This window comes from Coptis chinensis, chromosome 1 (genome assembly GCF_015680905.1).
Source record: "Coptis chinensis isolate HL-2020 chromosome 1, ASM1568090v1, whole genome shotgun sequence".
Lineage (NCBI taxonomy): Eukaryota > Viridiplantae > Streptophyta > Magnoliopsida > Ranunculales > Ranunculaceae > Coptis > Coptis chinensis.
The window spans coordinates 83,510,619-83,518,135 of NC_141456.1; the positions used below are offsets into that span (position 1 = coordinate 83,510,619).

Consider the following 7,517-nt stretch of genomic DNA (forward strand, 5'->3'; position numbering starts at 1 on the left):
TAAGGAAGTCCCGCTCTACAGACTCTCTCACGACTAGCACAAAATAAGGTACGAAAATCTGATTTTTTCCTTTACTTGTATTGGGGTTTTTTAGAAACCGATGGTTTTCTTCTTAATTTTGGTGAATATATGTGTCGAGCAACCATCGGTTTTTCAGAAATCGATGGTTTTCATCACCTAGCTAAAAGGAACAAAAATTGGTTTTCTTAGAAATAAAAATGTTTTAACACCTATCCGATGCAAGTTATATGTTTGTTGAAATGCTTCAGAGAATTCCAATTTGCTAAAATTAAATTTTGCATCATCAACAAATTTCAAAAATTAGGACCGAAGTTGTAATCAAATTGATTGACTCCATTCAAGCTTTCCCGAATCGGCTTCTCCATTGCAAGTATATGTGTGCTCATCGTAGGCATTGTCCATAATGCAAACAAAGTCATTAACCTCGGGTGCCCAAATCTCCTCATGTTGCCAAAGCTACTGCGGTTTGGCTAGATTCGAACTAACTTGAAAGAAGTCTCTCATGAAGAATAAAAACAGCTGAAATCAACTCATCGCCTCGACCTCAATGCCCTTATCAAGCTTGCCCTTTCCGAAGACGCCGGCGATCGAGGTACTCTCCTCTCTAATAATTCATTTCCTTCACCACCAACATTTCCATGTAGTAAGCTTCAACCTTTCTTTGTAGCCAAATGAGTATGGCAATGCCTTAGTGGTGCCTGTGGATTGTCAAATTCCAAAGATATTGAAGGTTTAGCTTCCCAAAGAATCATTCGTGTGGTATTTACTCACGACCGGTACCGGTTAAACAAGTTTTTGTTTCTAAGTATATACATCAGGTTGTCTTTCATATAGGAATGTGGTCAACCTAATGCTCCATCTAGAGATAACATTATGGATTACGATGTTTTAGGTCCCTAGAAAATAAAGTATAGTCGCCTCTCAATAATTTTAAGCTTACATAGATTGTAGGCTTTGAATGAAAATAAACAGTTTTACAAAAATCTCAAATTGGGTTTTATGTTGTCAGAATTATGTGGGCAGACTTTGGTTTCCATGTGTTCCACAAATCTGTTTTATGTTACCCGGAGATCCTCTTATGTGAAAAGTTGTGTCAATGTGGAAACACGGTGCATCCCAAATAAAGACAGGACAAGAAAATCCACTTCCTAAAATTTTGAATGGAAAGACGACCTATTTGAGTATGTACTTCATTTTCAGATCAATTATTGCAATGACATCGAACAACAAAAAATCCCAAAGAATTGTTAGTTCTTGAAGGTCAATTCTTGCTTTTTTTTGTCTAGTACCTTCTCAAACTGAAAACCTTGGTCATACTTCAGTCTTCAACACATATTACCATTTGTTCTTATGAGGTATACATCATAATGGTATTGAAGTCACTACGTGGATAAAAGGAGAGAGATATTTGCTTTTGACCTCGTGCTCTAAGGGGTTTTTTTCGTCAATCCCATGCTTGAAAAGCTTCTATTTTATAACAAGTAGCTGCACCAGTTAGGGTGTTAAAAAGAGCTGTGACATAGTTTGCTTTTAAATATGGTAAATAGTTCTTTTATTATGTGCTTGCAAAACCGACATTCCGCCTTATCACATTTTCGCATGTTATATAGACTTGTGTGTGTTGGAAAGTTTGAAAATGGTTATTAATCTCACACTTTGTTGATATATGTTTGTTGTTACATCAAAATGTTTCAACTTATTTCTATGCAAAGCAAAATTTAACTGAAATATTTTATTTATTTCGTGATTTTTAAGGTTACTTTATTTATTTCTAGAGTACATTGCTCTTTTCCTTATTTTTAAGGTTATCAGTATATGAGTTGCATATTTCTGTTTGTTATTTTGATATAAATACCTGCAAATATCTTAGATTACTTTTTTTTTCAATTGTTCTAGCTGGGCGAAGTAAAGGCTAGAGAGCCCTTGAAGGTTCCGGGCCGGAGGACTCGATTGTTGCATATTTCACGGGTTAAGAACCTTTAATTTATATCGGATATATTTTTGATTTAGCAAAATGGGTATATCTTGATTTAGATTGTTCTAACATCTTTAATCAATTAATTAATTTTTAGGCAAAGACTTGGTGAGGTGAAGAAAGAAAGAAAGAGAAATGAATCAATCCTCCTTTATGCAACTGCTGATGGTAAAAAAGATTGTTCAGGGGACACTATCTACCGAGAAGTGCACTCGGATAATTTATGATTTGGTATTTGACAAAGACTTTGAGCTTTCACACAGCTGGAAGAATGGGAGTGTTTACTTTGTTGGCTACCAAGTTGAAATGCCACCAAGAGTCCGGCGATGATCAATTTGGATCCGGTGATGATTCTTCAAGATGATGAAGTTCCTCCTCTTGTCGCTTGCTTCTGCTGCTTAATGGTACTATATAGTTGTCTCTTGTTGTATAAATGATACTCATCTGTCTTTTGTTAGCTATTTATGTTTTATTTGTCGCTTCTTAGGGAAAACCCGAGCTCAAGGTTGAAAAATTAAAGGCTTCACCGATAAGGCCAAAGTTGTGAAGCCGAAAACTTCAATAGCTAAACCTAATGCAAAAATTGCTAAACTAGTTAAGGATGATAAGCCTAAGGTTAGTGATGATGAGGATGATGATAGTGATGATTCGATGAGGAAGATCTTGAGGAAGATCTTGAGGAAGATGATTCTCGATGATGAGGTATTCACCAAAAACTGAATCATCATTGGTGTGTGTAGTAAATTTAATATAATTAGTCAAATTCTCAAGCGTGATTTGATAACTTGCCATCTTGTTGCAATTAATATATTTTGTGTTGTTGTACAAGTGTTGGTATGTCAATAGACATGGTTATATCATGATATTCATATGATCTGTTATGATTCTTTTTTTCGCGTGAACTTTAATGGCATGTGCTCGTGCATTGTGCTTTGGCTTGTTGTTACACGGCCGGCCGCGGTTTATTTTATAATAATAATGAGAGATGATGCAGTTTGCAATTTGATTAATTTTCATGTTTGCATTCTCTCATTTGTTGTTTCTTTTAATGTTGATGTGACATGCTTGCAGTGAGGGTGATAGTGATGAGGAAGATGATGATTCCTCCGAGGAAGATGAACCCACTCCCGAGGTAATAACCCACTCTTTCTTTGTTGAAAATTATGGTTAATGGTTGCATTATTCAGATGAATGTGCACACCGTAGATGTTTGTGGTTACCTCGCTTACTAAGTTCATATTTTTTTTTTTTCCCGTTTTTTTTTCTTTTTCTTCTTTTAGGTTAAAGCTTCAAAGAAGAGGCCCGTCGTTGAATCTGCTACGAAGACCCCTCGCTCCGAAAGAAAGCAAAGTTAGTTACTCCTAAAAATCAGGTAATTGCTGCGTTCTTAATTCTATGATGTCATTATGACTCCTTTGAGTGTGTCATTAGTTTCGTGAATGTGAGAAGGTTTCATTGATACTTTTGGCAAAACCATGTGGAATCTAGTTTGGTGTTCGGACTTCTCTACCGTGCCATCTTTGCAAACTATTTGTATGTAAGGTGTTTTATCTTGTCTTGGTGTAATGATCAATATTATTTTGAAAATCCTCTGCTCCACGAAAAGCAGATATTGCGTGAGATGTCTCTCCATTCATGCGATTTATCTTTTATCCCCCTTCTTTAGTGTGTGCCATTCTTATGCAGTTTTTATCCGTAAGTTCTTACGACTTCTACTGCTCGTGGAGCATCATTCTTTCAATGACCCTTTAACAAAAGTTATAATGGTAGTTTTGTGCATTAAAAGTGTTTTAGAAGCTTTCCATTTTCTAATACCAGTTGTATGTGTTTGGCTGTTTTGAATGGTTAACCTCTTTAGAACCTAGTGTTCTAGGAAACTAATTGTTATATATGCAAGAAGCACTCTTTCTAAACCTTAGGATTTTTGTTATCTTGTCTAGAATTTACTTACGTTTACAATATTTTCAATGTTTGATTGTAATTCTTCTATACATAGATTCGAAAAAATGCTTTTTCACACGCTTTATGTCAATTGATAGTGCTCAAACAATTGAGGAAAGGATGAAGAGTTAATAAAACGAGCTATTGACCTTGAATCCTTGATGATATATAATTTTTAATTATTGTTGATGGAAATAACTCTACATCCTTTTTCTTTGACATATACATGTTTTTCTCTTAAACGGACATGTCCCGCCACCGCTCCAATTGATATGAAAGTAGAAGCACATTTCTTCGTCAAAGGAGGTCGACATTGCCGAATTTCTCTTGAGAGATGATATTTAACGAGATCGATCCCTCATTGGAGGTATGTAAAGGTATGTAGGAGTCTTTTCTGCAATTCCTATCTCTATTATATTTATTTTAAATGCACAAAAGCGCCTATTTATTAACAACGCTTTTTACTCTTAGGTCGAGTGCTTTAAGAAAGATGGAGATTCTATAAGTAAAGTGACACAGTTTGCAAAAGTTTCTGGTAAGGTCACTACTGCAACATTTTTATACTTGTTCAACCCTTTCTTTTTTTGCCCTTCTTCTTTTGTTTATATCTATCTTATTGTGTGGTTCTATTGCTTAGAAGTTACTTCTAAGCAATGTGAGGACCCTGCATCTATCCTACCAGAGCTTCATTGGGGTGAGATAGCTTCGAGTGACACACATATTAATTATGTCCTTGAGCAATCAAATAATTCTATTTTGGTACAGGCCTCCACTAAAGATGCACCTCAAGTTGAGTCCTCAGTTGCCAAGTGTGGAGATAGTCTTATTGACATCAATGACCGATTCCCTCGAGATTTCCCGTCAGATATATTTTCAAAGGAAAGATTGACCGAAGAGTCCTCTAGCATAAGTCCGTTGTATGCGATGATGGAACCGGATTGAGCATAAACATTGGTCATTCTTTTAGAAGTTAGCACAGGATGAGTTTGTTAGAAATGATGTTTCTCTTATGGATCAGGACCATCTTGGATATTTGTCACCACTTACTAAGTTGATGAAGAGAGTCTTGGAGCCTATAATTTTTCACAAACACGACAACCGACGGAATACTTTGGGACTGTGGATTCTCAAATTTTTTTGAGTAGGAAATTCAGCAAGAACCATCTGTAAGGAGGAAATTCAGCAGAACCATCTCAGATATAATTTGATATAATAGTAGTTGATACAATATTTGAGTTTCTATATATAATTGATTGATCACTAGTACTCTTTGAAAGTTAAGTTTATATTCGACATTGTTCTTTCTTATATTAATGAAATAAGTTCTTTAAAGAATTTACTTATGTTGGGTTGCTTTTGTTAATTGGTATTGATGTTTGTGAATATGAAAGGGAATGTGGTGGTTTATGACAGGTCTTTATTTGCTGGTTAATTGTCATGAGCAATACCAACAAAAAATGACAAAGGGTGAGATAAAAGGTTGTCCAACAATCTCCCTTTCCAAAAAAATTTATCACGGTTATTTTTTGATATTATCTCGATTTCAATAAAAAAAACATCTCAGTTTTCTTCTATACTAATTGGTTTCAATCAACAATTTATCTCGGTTTTATTTTATATAATATTAGTTTTATTTAGAAAACCGAGATAATATATTTAGATAAGATCTCAGACTTATGAGATAATTTAGTAGCTTATTATCTCGGTTTTATAGAACTCTATTATCTCAGTGGATTTTATCTCGGTTGTTTTTTTCTAGAAAACCGAGGTAAAAACTCTAACATCTCACCTTTTAGCTGAGCTTATAAACCCTTTTTTTAGTAGTGCATGGTACGTAACGGAAAGGGTGACTATGTTGTCACACAAGGTCCTATGAAATGGAGAATCTGTATTGATTACAGACGTTTAAATGCTATGACATGAAAGGATCACTTTCCTTTACCTTTTATAGATCAGATGCTCGAACGCCTAGCTGGTCATGCTTTTTATTGTTTTCTGGATGGCTACTCAGGCTATTTTCAATTATTATTGATATTGATGACCAAGAAAAGACTACCTTCACATGTCCCTTTGGAACGTATGCCTATAAACGAATGCCTTTTGGCCTTTGTAATGCTCCCGTACCTTCCAAATGATGTATGCTTCATATATTTAGTGATATGGTAGAGCCGCTTTATGGAAGTTTTCATGGATGATTTTTCTATCTATGGAGACTCCTTCACGATCGCTTTGTCTAACCTCGTCTAAGGTTTTGACACGGTGTGAAGAAAAGAGCCTCGCTTTTAAACCGGGAAAAATGTCATTTCATGGTGAAAAAGGCATAGTACTAGGTCACATTGTATCTAGCGATGGCATCGAAGTAGATAAGGCCAAACTAGATAAGATAGCGACTCTACCTAAACCATGGACTGTCCGTGATATTAGAGCCTTTCTAGGCCATGCAGGTTTTTATAGGCGATTTATTAAAGATTTCTCGAAAATAGCTAGGCCTTTAACTAATCTGCTTTTAAAGGATGCAATCTTTGATTTTAATTTTAACTGTAAGCAGGCTTTTGAAACTTTAAATGCCGCCCTAACCTCTACACCAATTATACAGCCTCCCGATTGGTCTAAACCTTTCGAACTTATGTGTGATGCTAGTGATTATGCAGTTGGTGTAGTCTTGGGACAAAAACTAGATAATAAGTCCACTGTTATTTATTATGCTAGTAAAACCTTAAACGATGCTCAACGGAATTATTCAACTACCGAAAAAGAATTCTTAGCTGTCATTTATGCTTTAAATAAGTTTCGTCCTTATTTGGTTGGTTCTAAAACTTTAGTTTACACGGACCATGCAGCCCTTAAGTACCTTCTTGCAAAGAAGGATGCTAAGCAGAGATTAATCCGATGGATCCTTCTCCTGCAAGAGTTCACATTAGAAATAAAGGACAAAAGAGGGGTCGAAAATGTAGTTGCCGACCACTTATCTAGACTTACAAACGACGATAATAGTGATTTTGAGTCCATACCAGACTCCTTTCCTGATGAGCATCTGTATGCTATTTTTTCAACACCATGGTATGCTGACATTGTAAATTATTTAGCGGCTGATGTTATGCTTTATAATTGGTCAAGAAATGAACGTAAGAAGTTCTTGGCCAGAGTTAAGCTATACTACTGGGATGAGCCCTACCTTTTTAAGTATTGTGCGGATCAGATTATTCGTCGTTGCATTCCCCAGTGGGAATATAATGAAGTTCTATCGTTCTGCCATGACAAAGAGTGTGGTGGCCATTTTAGTGGAATGAAAATAGCCGCTAAAGTTCTTCAATGTGGTTTTTATTGGCCTACCCTTTTTAAGGATGCCCAAGTGCATTGCAAGACGTGTATTCGTTGCCAACAACTTGGGCGAATCACGAAGCATAATATGATGCCATTAAATCCAATATTGATAGTAGAAATTTTTGACGTTTGGGGCATTGATTTCATGGGTCCCTTCTCTGTTTCCCACGGTTTCATTTATATTCTAGTTGCCGTGGACTACGTGTCTAAATGGATAGAGGCCCTGGCTTGCCGTAGCAATGACCATAAGACAGTT

The 7,517-nt window shown here is 35.9% G+C and overlaps 1 long non-coding RNA gene across 1 annotated transcript; it reads left to right on the top strand.

Moving 5' to 3' along the window:
* Positions 1-4,267: 4,267 nt before the first annotated feature.
* Positions 4,268-5,012, top strand: LOC147525512 (uncharacterized). The gene is made up of 3 exons (XR_015198219.1): positions 4,268-4,314; positions 4,409-4,472; positions 4,703-5,012. It is a non-coding gene; the product is annotated as an uncharacterized LOC147525512 (long non-coding RNA).
* The last annotated feature ends 2,505 nt before the right edge of the window (positions 5,013-7,517 follow it).